This window comes from Bombus pyrosoma, linkage group LG10 (assembly GCF_014825855.1).
Source record: "Bombus pyrosoma isolate SC7728 linkage group LG10, ASM1482585v1, whole genome shotgun sequence".
Lineage (NCBI taxonomy): Eukaryota > Metazoa > Arthropoda > Insecta > Hymenoptera > Apidae > Bombus > Bombus pyrosoma.
In genome coordinates this window covers 10,347,502-10,364,655 of record NC_057779.1, presented here as the reverse complement: position 1 = coordinate 10,364,655, position 17,154 = coordinate 10,347,502, and the positions used below count along the sequence as shown (strand labels likewise).

General features: G+C 41.9%; 2 long non-coding RNA genes across 3 annotated transcripts in view; both read right to left on the bottom strand.

Annotated features, from left to right (window-relative positions):
* The window catches only part of LOC122571612, a 98,525-nt gene that overhangs the window by 66,137 nt on the left and 15,234 nt on the right, over positions 1 to 17,154 (bottom strand). The window lies entirely within an intron of this gene.
* LOC122571614 overlaps positions 5,479 to 17,154 on the bottom strand; it is a 12,274-nt gene continuing 598 nt past the window's right edge. Inside the window, exons 1-2 of the long non-coding RNA XR_006318124.1 lie at positions 7,406 to 17,154; positions 5,479 to 7,271 (exon numbers count right to left, since the gene is read on the bottom strand). The exon at positions 7,406 to 17,154 is cut by the window's right edge and continues 598 nt beyond it. This is a non-coding gene — a long non-coding RNA (uncharacterized LOC122571614). The remainder of the gene's footprint in view (positions 7,272 to 7,405) is intronic.

Sequence of the window (17,154 nt, the reverse complement as noted above, 5' to 3'; positions counted from 1 at the left end):
CGAAGGTTATTGAACCAGATTAGCATTGTTACAAATTTGATCCATTTAACGCATTAAAAATTATTTATATAGAAAGAGATATAGTGAATATTTCGAAATAATTTTACTCAAAGAGCCATAAAACCAACGTGAAATTTCTTTTCGAAAAGCGCGCAGACGACGAACGATAGAATTGGCAAAATTTTCTCCTTTTTTCTTACTTTTTATCGCTCATTCTTCGTCTTTTCTCGCCTGTTTAGCGTATCGATGGCTACCACGATGTCGTTTATGGCCATGCCTAAGTTGGCCGAGGTTACATTTTACGGCATTTCAGTCTTAGATGGTTCTTTCGTATCTATGTTTCTCCTATCTACTTGCCCAAGGTTGCAACTTTGTCGCGCGCTGATTCTTGCAATGAGCTTTAACCCTCCCATCGAACAACAGTTTTTGCGTTCTTGCGGTCTATCGAGACGGTAAAGCCGTGGCGATACTCGTCAAACCAATTGCCGTTTCACAGTTACATAATCCCAATGTATCGATTAAGCAGATCTTTACGGTGCAATGATATTTACGAGCGATCTGCATTATTTAAGGTCGCCAGTTTTTGGAAAAGTACGTCCTTGCTATTAATTGATCCTCCATATTGTTAGTACGAATTTTTAATATGCGCCTACGTAATTTTATACCTACTGCGTGTAAATGATCGTCCATTTGAAATGGAATAGGTAAATAATTATGGGAAGGAGAGGGATAGGAGCTTATAATTTGCTAACGAAATGAAAATAAATAATATACCGTGCCTTTTTAGTAATTGCAAAAACAAATGTATGATTTGGTGTTTTCGGGGTTAAATCAGATACCGAATTCGTGTTTCGATATATACATTGGGAAAGAGCTACAGATACAAAGTGACAATAGGTAACGAACGAAATAGAAAATATTCCTTCGAAGCGGAATTGTATTGCGCCAACAAACAATGTTTATACTTTATGTACGTTGCGTGACAATCGATAGAGCATCGTTTGACAGTGAACGTTTCACAACAATAAGTCGGTGCAATCGAGTATAAATCCAGTAATAAATTTTTATACTATTCGGTGATAACGTACTGTCCGGTCTTGATCGTCGAATAATTAATCGCAACCGGAAAAATTGATAAGATGGATCGGTAAATTCGGAGATTTATACCAGTCGAATTTTGTGGTAATTGAAACACAAATTCCATTGCAATTACGTTTTCAACGAGTGTCATCTTCAACAATATCGCATAATCTGTATTAGCATCGCGGACATAAATAGCAGGCAGGCGTTAAATGCATTCACGAATTTTAGCACGCTGCTCTTACTCATAGCTAAACTTTATTGCACATGTTCGCAGTGCGTCATTAAGAAATATTTATTATGCTTACACGGAGTTAAAAGTACGGATTTTCTTCTGTACAAAACAGATATTTATGTATAAAAATGATTCATAATAATTAGAACCGCACCAGAGATCCAATTTGTTTCGTTAACCAGTCAGTTCTTGTTTCTAAGGTTCGCTAACATTCCACGTTTACGTTCAAATTATTATTCCGCGATCATTCAACGATGTCGTATCGCCCTTTCAGCGATGAGATCAAACGCGACAATTTAAAGCATTACATAACGAGGAGAATAAAATTCTCTCTATTGATATTCTTAATACACTTTAATAGAAAAGTGGTTTATGCTCAACGATTAATGGATTTTAATGAAAGTATCCTATCGAGAGCTCGAGTCATGTTTTGTTATACTTGGAACTCGTTACTTGCATTTAGATCTCGCCCATCTACTGCTAAAAAAAGTTCTAAATCGTCAACAATGTTCGTAGATTACGAGGAAAACAGCGTAACCTTAAAAACTTTAACGCATGTGACGTGCGTAAAAACATGTCTGAAGTGCGCAAAATGAAATTTACGATCATTCTATAATTGTCGCGTGTTAGAGGAAGGGGTATGGCTCCCAGCTTTGTATCTTTTCTTAATATCTGTAATATCGTAGTTCAAATTGTTTTAAATTTTTGTTCGAAATGCAGATCAACAGATAAAGTTATGGGCGATAAAAAGCGGAAGCGAAAGGAAAACAATTTAATTCAATGTAACATATGCGCGTTATGAAACTGAATCATTTTACTACGGTAAGGATAACATAGCAGCCAAAGAGGAAAATCATAAGAAATAATTCTTTGATAACATTAGGAATCAAATGTGAGTTAATGAACTAAGTTCTCAAGATGTTTTGTTATTTCTTACAATTGTAATTTACAAAGCGTTGATTTACGAAATAATATAAAATATGTATATCGTATATCTGTTATAAGATAATCTGGTAGTTTGATGGTTAGATTCGAAAGACTTGGCTTCGATTTAGCTTGTTTGAAGAGAGATAGTGGCGAGCGATTCGTCAAAGTATGCACGTTATCGGTAAAATTTTACGTGTCGCCTTCGCAGTTGCCCTCATCGACGCGAAGAACAGGCGGATCAGCTTCAATTTCTGGCCGACCCAATTTCGCAATTTGCCGTATGTACGTACGGGCTCGCGTGTATATACACGCGGTTGCCACTCGGCCACGAGGAGCTATCGAATCTCCACTTTATTGTTCCCCTTTCGGAGCTGCTTTCGCCTATCGACCAAGTCCATCGATTATCAACCAACCAACCTTTCGGTCTGGCTAACGAACGAGAATCTTTTTGTCTATCCTCTCGTGACGATAATTGGTCAGAAAGGAAGTAATTGTATCGTTTGCTAATCGTTTCCGTAATTCCTGCAGTTTTTCTACTGCCACGCCGAGAACGAGACATGTACTATACAGAGTGTCCGACAAATAATAATACAATCGGAAATGTAGTTTTATTTTCGACAGAATTGCCTTTAGATATTCGCCTAGTAAGTGTCGATGCATCGCTCACTGCAGACCGATGTCTTTGCTTACGTTTGTATTTATTGCGTTGTATCAGAAGATGCGTTTCCTTTTGTATTCGCGCTTTTTCTATTATTGCGAGTAATCGACAAATTTTAATGTTCCGCTTGATCGAGCGTTTTCCACTATCCACCTGCGGTGAAATCCGATCTCTATAAGTTCAATACGAAGAGATTTATGTCGTCTGTATAAAAGCGTCTTCTGTATAAAAGATATCTGTATGGACAAAGAATTTAATACCAAAACCTACGGTATTTCTACACGTAGACGAAGGGTACGTGAATCTTTTATCGGCTTATAAGGCAAATATTTGAAGCTACTTTTCTCGATGCTTTTCGCTTATCTATTCAAGGTAGAATCACCCTCTGACCGATTACATTACTTACGAGACACCCTGTATTTAGGGCTCGAACGTTTTGCATTATGCATGCCGCAATACCACCCGATTACACCACGACGACGTTTAAATGTTCGTATCGTTTCCCGCTTCGTGGCTCCTTCATAACATCTTCGATATGCACAATTCACTTTTATCGCTAAATACTTTTGATTGTTATCGATCGGGAGTATTCGAATAATAGGGTTAAAAAGAAGGAAAGTTCAAAGTCTATAAATAAAGCGTAGGAAAAATAAGTTGTAAAATAGAAAGGAAACTTTATTTTCATCGTTGTATAGACAGGCTTTTCTCGTAACGGCACGTTCGTTCACGCGTGCTCGTAGCTCGCATAAACTCTTACGCGTGGTTGCAATAGCACGACAGCACGCTTGCGTCAGTGTGTACTCCGTTGCGTGCGTAGCCAACGATGAGATGCACGCGTATGTGTGCGATCACGCAAACGTTAGAGACGCGTATAACCACGCACCAAGTATAAGTAGGCCACGGTGCTTTCACACGATAAGACCTTATCAGAATGTACGCATGCGACTTTGCCTCTATCGTATTTTCCTCTGCCTCCTGCCTCTCCTTGCGTTTCCGTCCCCAGTTTTCCTTTCTCTCTCTCTCTCTCTCTCTCTCTCTCTCTCTCTCTCTCTCTTCTTCTCTCTCCCTTTTTATATTCGATTCTCCTATTCTCACTTCTGTGTAGTTCCTTCCTCTTGCCTCTTGCTCTTTCCTCCTTTCCTTACCGGCACGTTTTTTACGATCTCAACCCCTCCACTTGTTCCCAAGCGCTTTTTTCTACTTGAAAGAAGAATTCGAAACAGATTTCATTCTTTACCGATCTTCACAGCTGATGAATAAAAATATTGCCGCAAGACCAGGCTTCTCTGTACAATCTTATGTAAATCTGACAAACTTGTACATCTTTTGCTCAATTTTTATTGCAAGATGTAACCTTGAAGTCCAAAGTTCGACCAATTGAGAACCAAACTAAACGTAAGAGGATTGGAAAATAAAAATATAAATAACTCGCGTTATCGTTTTCTCAAGATACGAAGAACGTACTACAACAATTCATGGGAACTCACCACTATCTATAGAAAGCAAAGACGCAAATGGATAACCTTGATTTAAAAGAGATAAAACTAACAGTTAGTTAGTAAATTAACTAGAACAAAAGGAGACGTACAAACATGGGACGGGAAACTGTAGAAACGATCATTTCAAAACCTATATTTTACGATATCTGAAACATTAAGTAGAAATCGTTTGTCGTAAAGATTACAATTGAATAATATACGTTAACGTTCTTTCGCCAAAAACAGCTAAATGTAGGAAAAATGAAGAAAGATAACCGTTCGGTGACAATGTTCGTCTCCTATTTCGCTATATTTCCACTTTCTTCGGCGCTTATCCCGGCAATGTGTTTCAATGTCATGTCCTTTTCTTCGTCGGTGCTCTTTAGTTTCTACCCTCACCCAGCTGTATGCACGATGGAACCCTTCCCACGCACGGAAACGAAGGATTGTAAAGGCTGCGACCGCGTGAATGAAAGCATCCTGAAACGAGGCTCTCGTTTCCTTTCTCGCTCCCTTCTTTCCTCCCTTTCCTCAAGATCGTTGGGCAATGCGAGCAATACTATTTCGAAAAGAGTCGAAACGCAAGATTTTCAGCTCGATTCCGTTCGACGTTCTTCTTTGCAAACCAGTTTATTAAAATACCGACCAAGTAACGTCGATACCGTGGCGCGATCAGCCTTTGGTATTTACGGTATACAGAAAAATGGACATAATTCTTTCGTTATCGTCGAAACGTATCGAATATCTTTGTTTCTTCGACAAACACGGGGAGAAAATGCCAGACGCGATGAAACTTTACGTAATCGTGTAACGATCTAGCTATCTCTGTAATAAGATAACGCGATATTTAGCAAATTCTATAAAATTATTGCTTTTGACATCGATTAGATACACGGGTGTTGTGCAACTAAACGTCGAATCGGTTCTCTTGCTCTGATTCAGCTCGCTGTGATTATTTTCGTATCATACGGAATTGTTTCTCGGAAATAATTACCAACTTGAATCATAAATCTAGATATTTATCTTTGTTGCAAGGAAAAAAATGGTGCACCGATGAGGAAGCGATTAATGGACTAGGTCATTACATACATACGTATATATATATATATATTTATATATTTAAAGAATTAAGTTTATTTGAATAAACTGTATTACACAATTATATAATATTCCTATTCTGCAAGAGAGAAGCTCTCGTAAACAACGACCTTTTCTACGTTACTTCGCAGCGAAAAGTAGAAAGAGTCGTTATTATCTGTAACCGATTTAATAAAACATTGATTTTGTTTCATAAATCTTTATCTACCTTCGGAATCTTTATTATAACTCATTTACGCAGTCGTGCAATTACCGTTGATTTATTGTTACTTGCTGCTAATCGCTTTTTTTTACTTTGTCACGAACCTGATATCGAGGGGTCTTCGCCCACGAATAAATAAATAAATGAATAATTAATCGAGTAAACTTTGAGATTTTACCCTGCTTCCCTGCGTCGTAATTGTAAAGAATAAATTATCGAATAAGAAACGGTCGATGTGCGGCCCATATGCACGTAGATCGTTCTTATATCATTCATATTTGTAATTACGGTAATTTCTTATTCAGAGCCGACAATGCAAATTGAAGATCTAACAATGATATGTCTCGCTCGCAAATCACGGTACAAGAGTACGAACACGATTAAAGCTCTCTTGGCGTTCTGATGTTTAAACGCTCGATAAGATCTGGCGGCGGTTAGCAAAACGTTCGAAAATAATTTACGGAGCTGGAAATGACAATGAGGAAGAGAGCTTTCGAGATTGGCATTCGGTGCTGAGAAAATTCTCTTTTGTGAACGGGTTATATACAGAGCGTAGCGACGAAACGAACTTATTCTAGAAACGGTCGATCCGTCGTTAACCCTTATTTATACCTGCTTGTATAATTAACCTTTACGACGTTTCCCGTTTAACCTCGGCGAAATTATTGCTTGACAGAGTGTTTCTTGCTTTCCATACTTCATTGAAGCGTTTATGCGCTTGCGAACTGGTTGCGACGAATTCGGGCGAAAGGAAGAGTTTAAGGTCGGGAAAAATCACTTCGAGAAATTTCCTTTCAAGGTTGCATCTTTACAGAAACGTTGAGACTCTCCGAGAGTTGTTCTTTTTTTTTTTCTTTTTTTTTTTTTGCTGTGCTCGGTAATAACGATAACTGCCCTAAACCGTACCAGTAAACGTTTCCTAGCAATAATACAATCTTATTTTCCGACTATAGATATAACGTCCCAGCAGAAAGTATCTTGTACTTGAACATTTATAGAAACATTTTACGAATATATCATGCCAACTATATGACAATTTTTGAAATTTCCTTCTCGCTAGCAATAATGAAACACGATTATCATTACGATTACGTGTATCGAGTTTCAAAGTACCGGAAAATGCGGCGTATACTTGACAAGGGTGATCGACGTATTTGAAACGGTCGATTATTCATTAGATTAATGATCCACGATATTTAGTCAAACCATCTTCGACACTGATGAAAGATAATGTAACATGGAATAATAGTTCGAGTTTGTTCAACTTGGATCGCACAACGGTCGCTAAGATAATTTAACCGATGTATAGATTCGCGGTACGAGAATGAATCTATCGCGAATGAATTTTGAGGAGCGTCGACGGGTGAAGAGGCGCCCGCGCCGGTACAATTTTCTCCGGCAAATACGTCCCTGGATCGCATCGACGTGTTAACTCGTTGTACAAACAACAATGTAAAGACCTTGAGACCGCAGTGGTGCAAGGCATCGAATGTAAAACGTTCACATAACATTATGACATTACATAATGATCTGTAATGCCACTGCAATGCCGCGTCTGGCGTGCTCGACGACTAGATGAGAGATCAGGATCGTCTAGAAAAAAGGCAAAAAAAAAGTGCGTGTGGGATTTAACGATGTGTCAGTCAAGGTAACGAAAGATCGGCCGATACGTTTATCGTTGTTATTCGTTTATCGTATCGCGGCCGACCCTCGGTCGGAACAATTACCAATTAACGCCGAGGCGCCATTCCACTGAATCCAAGCAAGAAGAAATTCTAGAAAATCTCGCTCAACCATTAGACGCGCCACTACGCTCCCTGCTAACGCTTGCCACGTGTCGATCGTGTTACAACACTTTTAAATGCTGAGCAAACACCTTTTTTATCTCAGTGTAATCGACAATATTCCGGATAGACGTGAAAACACCATGACCGATATGTTCAACGTTCCTGGCGAGTAGCTTGGAAAACTTTTTGTTCTACGTGATGTTATTCTGCCCGTCTTTGTCGATCGTCGGTCTACGGTTTTTAACTTCTTCGTTTCGAAGTCTAGGAAGCAACGAATAAAGCTAAAGATTCACGCAACAACGACACAGCGCAGCAATCCCTCACACGCATCTAGTTAGATTAGAAATTTCAAATAAGAAAGTACATTTATCTTCTTTTAAGCGAGATAGCCTGTCTCGTAAGTTGTTTACACGACTTTTGCCGGAACGTTGATTCGAACGACGAGGTGAATGTAAGGTACTTTTTGTACACCCGGAGATTTCACGTTAATCTAGTAATCTGATTGTATACGCGTAGACAGTCCGTGTATCATTCGCACATAATTTGCCGGTGTCAGTTCTAGATTCACGTACAATCGCGTAACAAATCATACATTAACAAGATGGCTATCAGGATGAAAATTCCGCGGAGTAACATTTATCTGCAATCAGGTTCGCTATTTTTCACGAAAGACTCGTTTCAAGTCTCGTTGTACACACAGTTCGCACTCGATACCGAGATTGCATCATCTTGCTGTTCGCGTCGATTTTTTCCTCGTTTTCTCTCGCAACCAGTCAACTATTGTTTCCCGAAGCTACCGGTCTGTTCAGCAATACGTTTATTTTTTTCCTCTCCTCCGAGCGAAACAGAGGACTCGATGCGTACGCGCGTGGACGTAAACGCGCGCTCGCGCGGACCTGCGTTTTCCGCTTTGGAAAGTCGACGGCTTCCTGCTATTATCCGAGCACGTCCATGGAAAAAGGACTGTTATCGGCCGTCGTTAACTCGACGTTGAAAGATTCGTCACGAACCGCCGTGTGTACACCTCGGTTCTTTTCGTACGCGATTGTACGGCCTGCGTCTCGACGTACAGCTCCGTGGAATCGCCGCCGTGCCTGCAAAAATCACCGATACGATAACGACCACGAGGACGTCGTGAAATTCCTAATTGCGTAAGAAACGATCGTATCGGACGTTCCTTCGGCTTCCTTCCTTCGGCTTCCTCTTCCTTCGATGGTAGCTTTTATGAAATCGCTTCTCGTGTTTCTCCGTCCGACCACTTGAGACGCTAATTTAGAAAATTATACGACGAACCGTATCGGGCAACGATGCAACAGACGCGCATTTCTGTGAACAACTGTACGTGCAAAGTAGAAGGTTACCGCATGACATCAGCCTACTCTATTGCTACACTCTATTACTTGGTTGCCCGCGATGATAGCACAGCCGAGTTTTCTTCTGCAGCCGACGATAGTTGAGACGCTCGAGTAACGGAAGTCACGCGAGACGCGATCAACGACAAAATGGATCGATTTTAAGCGTAATCCATTAGCGTAATCGCGAATACGTAGATACTCCGCCAGTGATCCGAATGAAGGGTCCGGTAAAAGTACGAATCGAAAAACGATGGAACGCATGGGAATGTGCGGGCATACGTGCGAATGGATCAATTTTACTCGTGCGCTCTGTGCGAAATGTAAATGCATGGAGCAGGTTGAATGGATAGAAATATGACGTAACAGATGCAAGTACAATACCGGCTATACTAAGAATCGTTTTACGACTCGAAACGAATTTATGAATAATAATTTAGTCGACTGGATGGTAAAATGTTCAGCTATTTGGTTATTTTTTTACCGCGAGCGAAGAATGAAACAATGTCTTGGTGCCGTTGTGGAAAAAAGAGCATTTAGCATGACAGAAACGATACGTAATTTCGCAAACAACGAAAACCAAGCGCATAAATAGATGTACCCACCTGTCTGCTAGCTATTATTAGAACGTTTGAGAAAACAGGCATTCCACTTTATCTAGAAAGAAGCAATTTCATGCGTGCGTTCTTACGTTCCAATTCGCTCAGCCATTGCGTCGAACAAATCGCACATGTCTTTTGATATGTAGATGCATAGACGAAGGTGCAACTAATTTTATTTTGCAAAATGTTTGATAAATAATTGACCAATTACCAATTGATCGTTGAACAAGTAAAATTGTATTATCTTGAAGTAAATAATAAATCAATAAGATCGACGTACCGCGTCTCTCGCACGATATTGTAAGTGAGGGGGTTATCGTTGTACTCGAAATTCCGTGAGAATTTTAATACCAGTAGATACCAGTAGATATTACTATAGCAGATAGAAAGTACTCGTAGGTAGAAAACAACGAAGATCGACTTATCTGTGTCGAAAGTTCGTAAAATAACGACCTAAAGTGACGCTATGGATCTCCTTAAATTTTATCAAACGACGCGTCCACGATAATGCAAAAATACCTATCAATGTTAGCACTCTCTGCATACGCTTACACAACCTTGTTCTGATTTTAGACCGAGCCGTATCTTTCCACGGAGAAGCATAAGCATTTTTTCATTAGCTGCTGTGATACTTATCGTGGCATTGCGCGACAATTAGAAGAATCTCTCTCGTTTCGTTCCAGCCTTCTCGTTGCACGCCAGTTCCTGGACCGCGGATTCTATTAAGCGAGCGTAATTTTCATGCCGTTCATATGCGAATGTATAATTAAATTTCCCAGGTAGAAGTATTATGCTAAACTTTGTAATCAATTACGAGAAACCGAGACAGAGATACCTCGAGCAGGAAGACAAAGCGTCGTAAATGACGTAAGTTCGCTCAGACGATCGAAGTAGGATGGAAAGGTTTTTTCCTCGAATCCTAATGGGGCGCGGCCGTTTCGCGAGACTCGAAGAGGAGCTTGTTTTTCTCATTTTCCAAATCATCGAATCGCTAGGTTACGAAACCAACAGACAATTAATTCGAAGCATTTCCTGCAGAAGACACTGTGATATTCCCGCCCCTCCCTCCAAATTATCGGGTACTTGCTAATTTTAAACATAATCTTCGTTACATTAGATCTATAACAACACGTTTAAAAGGTTCATTTTTCTTAAACCATTAATAAATATCCATTTCGTAGTTACGACATCCATTTATCCTTATTCTAAGTGCGTTACATACGTACGTAACGTACGTACGTAGAAGTGTGTGTTATGCAATTTTGAACGATGTTTAGACCGATAACAAGATTTTTACAAATTGTTTGAAAAATTTGCAGCTTTGTAACAATCTACTTTATAAATAAAGCTATTATCGGTTTTGCTCGTGAACTTTGGACGTACCGAAAGGATCGCAGATAGGTATTTAGTACTTAAAATATATTGCGAGAAACCCCACCTATTATTATCTTCGAATTAGAAAAATTTACTAACGAGCCTTTCGCCGACCAAATGCTTATCTGCTAAACGAAGCTCGTGTACGACGCTCGTGAAAATAATGTACAACGAGTAAGCGCAACAAGTAACGATACCAGATATGCAATTAAGCAAACAAACAAATTGATTATTTTTATCGATTCCGAAGGACGGGTCGAAATAACGTTGACGACGACCGATCGATTCTGTAATACCTCTTTTAAATCTCTCGTATCTGCGGCGAATCATTATGCAATTAAAGCAGGAGAATTTATCGATGACGTTGAGCGCACACTTGTATATTCGCGATCGAGCATAAGTATCGACATACCGGTAGAAAATCGTGCCCAAGAAATCGCCCAAGATGATGAGTACGACTAGTTGTTAACTGTGTGCGCATGTTGTAACGATCGAGGAGGCAACCTTGAAACTGGCCACCACCTCCAGCTTCGTCACCTCTATCACCTACACCAGCATCGCGTAATGTGCATCGGTGTTCGAACTACCGGTCGGTAGCAACTAGCGGTAGCAACAAGAGCAAGCATCACCGACGCGCGTTCGCCGTCTCTTCCGAGGCAGCAACGATGGAAGCTCGACAGGCAACGATTCAGCAACGAAGCGTGCAGCATCGGCTAGAAGAGAATGAGAGGAGAAAGGGAGGGCCCGTATCGTTGGAACGACCAAAGAAAGATCCCTCCCTTTCCTTTCCTTTTCCTACGACTCCTCCTCCTCCGCTTCCTTCGCCGTCCATCGCAGCCCTCTCGCGCGTTTACCCTCTCTCTCTCTCTCTTTCTCTTTCTCTTCCTGCCTCCTCACGCGCTTTCTTGCTTCACCCTCCGTCACGGGAAGCAAACCGGATTCGCAATAAAACGAGTCACCTCGAAATATACGAGACCAACGAGGATCTAACCTATACGGTCAAACTGGATCTCCGTCTTTCTATTTCTCATTCTGCATTCTCCTTCCCTATCGCCTGCCTCCCCCCGCCTCCTCCCCTCCCCTCCCCGCTCTCGCTCTCTCTCGCTCTTCGACATTCTCACTCATTCTCTCCTTCGACGCTCTCCTTCTCTCTTTCTCCCTCGATCTTCTCTCGTCCCCCTTTTCATCCCGTTCCGTTGCACCTTCGTCCCCGCTTCTCCCTTCCCTTTTCCCGGTTTTCTTCTCTCTTTCTTCCTCGTTTCGCTGAAACTTCTTTCCCCTTCTGGCTCGATCCCAGTGAAAGGGACAAGGAAAGAAGGAATGGCTAGAGCTGCGTCGCGTCGTCTTGTGAGAAAGGTGCAAGTACGACGGTCGGCGACCATCTCATGGGACGAGGTAGCAGTAAGGAGAGTTAGAAAGGAGAGTCCGTCAGAGGGAGAGAGAAGGAGAGAGAAGGAGAGAGAAATGGACGGAGAGAAAGACGGAGTGAAGGAGTTAGGAGTAGGGTGAGACCGTCTCACGAAAGAGACCAAGCGGTCCAAGGGTGTTGTTCCATAATTTCTGTGCATAGTGCCGTGTCAACGGAATTTATGTTCTTTTACGTTGCCTGTGACAGAAGGAGACTGATACTTTCGCGCGTGCCGTTCCAACTATATAACGTATACACGTTCGTAAAGAATTACGTTGAGCGACAGACTGCGTTGGGCAACGTTCATGGAGGATTATGTATTGCGTGAAATATCAAATCGCGGACGCAACAGTTGGAAATTTTAAGCATGGAAATGGTGGCTGCGGGGAAACGCTATCGCGCGAAAGACCTTTCGATTCCGCCGTAGTAAAGAGTTGAATTCATTTTACCGGTCGACAACGACGCGACGACTGGAGTAGGCTGCCCTAATTATACATATACCGTCGCATGAGTCAGGCGAGGAAAAGAATTTCTAAGGTGATAAGATTGTGCAGATAGCGAGAGAAATGTTTGCTCACCACCTATGTACATGGTCGACGTTAGTAGTTTATAGTTACGGGTCTCTATCGCGACTTTCAACTAGACGAATTCAATGTAGAAAGCAACGGCAAGGTAGAAGTTCACCGAGAAATTTGCGCAGCATCTGCCGGCTTTTTCTCCATTGGCGATAACGATGAAACGAAGACTACTACGCTGTGATATAAATAACGAGTAAGATGAATGCAAATTAAGCAAAAACCGAAGGAAACGAATAATGGCAAAACGCAGATCTCGATGGATCTACGGTGGAAAACAAAGAGGAAATTGCGAAAAAAATAGCAGAGCGTTTAATTGCATGCGTGCTGAGGTCGAAGAGGACCTTGCAACTTTTCTCTCTTTTCTTCGTTCTTCTTTCTCTCTCACTTCCTTTTTTTCCCCTCCACTTCCTTCTATCTTTCGCACGTAATGATAAACAGCCGAGTGTTCCCTGTAACGATTACGCAAGGCGTTTGGCCTTCTCGACGCGCTTTTAATTTAGACCGCACCATAAATAAATAAATAGTATCGAGCTCGATAACTCGACGCCAGGCGGTAACGGGCCGAGTCCACGAGACTGCGCGCGAATTAATTAATTTCTCGCAATTACGTCGACGTAGATAGCACGGGTAAATATTTAACGTAACGTACGACGGCTTCTTGGAAGAGAAAGAAAGATAGGAAGAAGAACAGAGGAAGAGAAGTTTACCTTTCACGTTTTGTTACGTTCGTTCATCCGAAAAATCGTCAATTTTTCGATAATCAACGTCAAATAATCGATCGCGTGAACGATGATTAACCTGATATTTAACGTCGACACACTTCCGGAAAATGCATCGCTACCGCTGACACTTCTTCTTATCGACTGTCGAAACGATTGAACCACGTAATCGCGGTTTAACGTTGGATTCAATTGATTAAGACGGCGTTACCAGGTTTACCACGCTCGTATTTGTCCAAAAGGTCATCGATTTCTCATCGATTAGCGACTAAATTATTAAGCGAGAGGATGACATTTTTAACGCAGGTGGAACACAGTAACGGGCCTGTTCAACGTCTTCCAGCACTTACTATTAAATCACGAAATAAATCGAACGAGGCCGACGGCAGTTCGTACAACTCGAACAAAGCAACGTACTGACATTTTCACGTTATTCCGGCTCCGATTATTTTATTTCAAGGCTCCGTCGATCTTTGCTTTTTGTTATAGCCGCAAGTACTTTATTCGATCGAAGAAATCGAATTAACACGTATGTCATACGACTTACTCGTGATTAACGATAGATTTACCAGGGGCACCATGGAGGTCATCGATGATTTAAATTAAATAAGCAGTCTATTCGTACAGTTTTCAATGTTCGTAATTACGTTGACGTCAAGTACTAAATGCGCCAGATAATGCTGAAACAACGTTGGTTGTTGTAGTTTGTATACCCCTGGTTTGAGGGTTTGAGGGTACACGCGGTATTACATATACGTAGGTACACGCTAATGTAATCACTCCCTTAAGCAAAAGCATTCGACTCGATTGTCTCTCGTATCGTAGACACACATGGCACGACTAAAAGATACAAACTTGTTACGTATTTATTAGTAATTTTTCACAAATTAACTCGTTGATATGTACTCGTGTTGCATACTGTTGAATTCATCTCGAAATGTATAATAAAGTGACGACAGTAACAACAGCTCCGTTTCAAAAAATTACGTCGTTATTAAAACAAAATACGTATAATGTATTAACAATGAAAATAAAAATCGAAATGTTATACGAACAACAAAGCTACCAAATCAACATGACCGCTACCGGATCTTTTTTTCCGGTTAGAAAGCATGCAAGTATTTTTATTAATATTAGCGTTTACTGTTATCGAGATAGAAATATAATCACATATACTTGTATAGTTTCGTATCGTTTTAATTTTAACCGACTGTATATTACATGCACGAACAAGTAGCTACGTATCGGTCGGTAGTAGCAGCGTTGAGTTTCTTCCGTGAAAGAAACGCCGATTTTCGTATAAAATGTTTTCTTGCATTTTCGATACTTAAGAATACAGTGCGTATATATATGTATACATTTTTAAATCGGGCATAGTATATATGCGCCTTAAAAAATCTTAGATACGATGCTAAAATAAGCGACAACGTTCCGACGTTATACGTAAAACGTGCAAAATTCGTCCGACAGCGAACGTGTTAATACGGTCGGACTATGTTTCGTGGCGAGAAAGAGCATAGGAAGAGTTTATCGCGGCGAGGAGCTGAACGCAACACATATCGCATCAGCTGTTTCTCGACCTCCTTTCGGAGCGTCCCTCGAGCGAAATTCGTCTACCGCTCTAAGTATAGCCAGCCGCTGCGCTGCCGTAATCTCCGGACGCGTGCACATCGTTGTCCGAATCTACGAATGGCATTAGCTGCGGGTACGCCTGTCCCCTGCTATCTGGCTAGAGAAAGAGGAACGATGAAACAATCGCATACCTGGTGCACCGACTCGAATTCAAGCCACACCAGTCGGCCATGAAATTCTTTCGAAGAATGTTTATAAATAGTCCCAATGAAAAGTAAAACGTTCACGAGCTGAAGCTTTCGTTAATGAAACGAACGCGCGGCGTACAGACGGCTGACACGAATCGCGGCAATGAATGAGAAAAACGTCGCTGAAAAGCTTCCGCTCGTTTTTCGTAGACTCGATTCGGACTAACGAGAGTTTTCTTGCAATTTTTACGATAATTTCGTGACGCGTAATCATCGATTCGGAGCGACTACCGCGCAAAACCGCGAATGGACCATCGGACGGTTCTAAACAATTCGAATTGGAGCATAGTAAGCAAGCGAGTCTTTTGTAAACGACCGAAGCATGGAACGGACGGTATAGAAACGGACAAATAAGCGGAACGGGTTCGAGCCCATTTAAGGTTAATCCGACGATAAGAGCGGTTAAAGATGCTCGTGTCACGAGCTAAACTCGTAATCAAAGTAAACGCGGAGGAAGCTCGAAGCAGTAGGTGTTTACCAGCGAGTCATTCAAGCATTTCACTATCGATCACGGCTGAAAGCGTTTCCGATGCATAACTAGAGCAACGACATAATTCTTCGTATGAAAAAGAGTACGCGCGACGGTCGCGCGCTCGAACCGATTGGACGAACCGGCCGGTCGCGGGCCATACGTTTTTAAATGGGAAGAAAGCACGTGGGAGTGATAGGTGAACGAGAGGAGAATAGGTACGGGTTGGAAGGTCGGCGAAAGAAACGAGAGAGCGATCTGGAGCCTAGAGAGGGATTTACAGGAAGGAGGAAGGGGAAGGAAGAAGGGAGGCGGTGAAAACATAACGTTCTATCTCCTCGGTTCGCGAGAGACTGAAGAGACGCGCAAGCGCGTTTGCTCGTTCGCATAGACCAGTGGATCGAGGCGGAGTGAGAAAAGAAGCGGGAAAGACAAAGAGTGGGAGTGGGACGGATCGAGGGAGGGCAGTGAAAAGCAAAAGATAAAGTTTCAGCCGGTGATAAAGAAAGACGGAATAATAGAGAGAACGGGATAGAGATTACAGAGATAGACATGGTGGACACAGGAGAAAAAGGCTCACGGGAGGACGCACAGAAAGAACGGAAATGTTGGGTCGCAAAAGACGGGGTGAGAGAGCTCCGGTCGTAGGGAAGAGGAGGAAGGAAACGAAACGAAATGAAAGAAAGAAAGAAAAAAAAAAGAAAGGGTGAAAGAAAGAACGAAAGAACGAAAGAAGGAAAGAAAAAGAGAGGGGCGCAAGGGTCTGCGAAGCTCTCTCGCTCCATTCTTACGTATTACGTGCACGAGCACGAGCGGAGCCTTGTATTACACCATTATCGTGACAAAGAAACTCGCTATTCGGCCGTATCCGAGCGACGAGGACGAGAATAAAGAGTATAGAGTGGTTGCGTTTTTCGCGTGTGCGTTCGTACGTGTGCACACTAGCGAACGGTATGGACATATGCGCGCGTCTAGACGGAGAAACGAGAAAGAAAAGATGAAAAACAGAGAAAGAGAAAAGGAGAACGTAGAAGGGAAAGAGACAGGGTTGGCGGCGCGAGGGGGAGTGGGAGGGAGGGAGAGAGAGGGAGAGGAAGAGAAGAAGACGGAAGAAATGAAGACAGACGAAGTCTGTACTCTTATCGTACGACAGTTCGTGCATGTGCATCGAGGAACACAAACACACAGGTTCCACACGTGAATCGTGGCGCGCGTACTTGCACACAATGTTGAGTAACGTAAATGTGCACGGAAGGAGCAACACCTCACAAACGCGGCCTAGGCAAGAGAGCTATTTGTAATGTAATAGTGAGAGCACCAGTGGGGAAAGGGAGAGTGGAGGAAGGTGGTGGTAGGTGGTGGGGCAA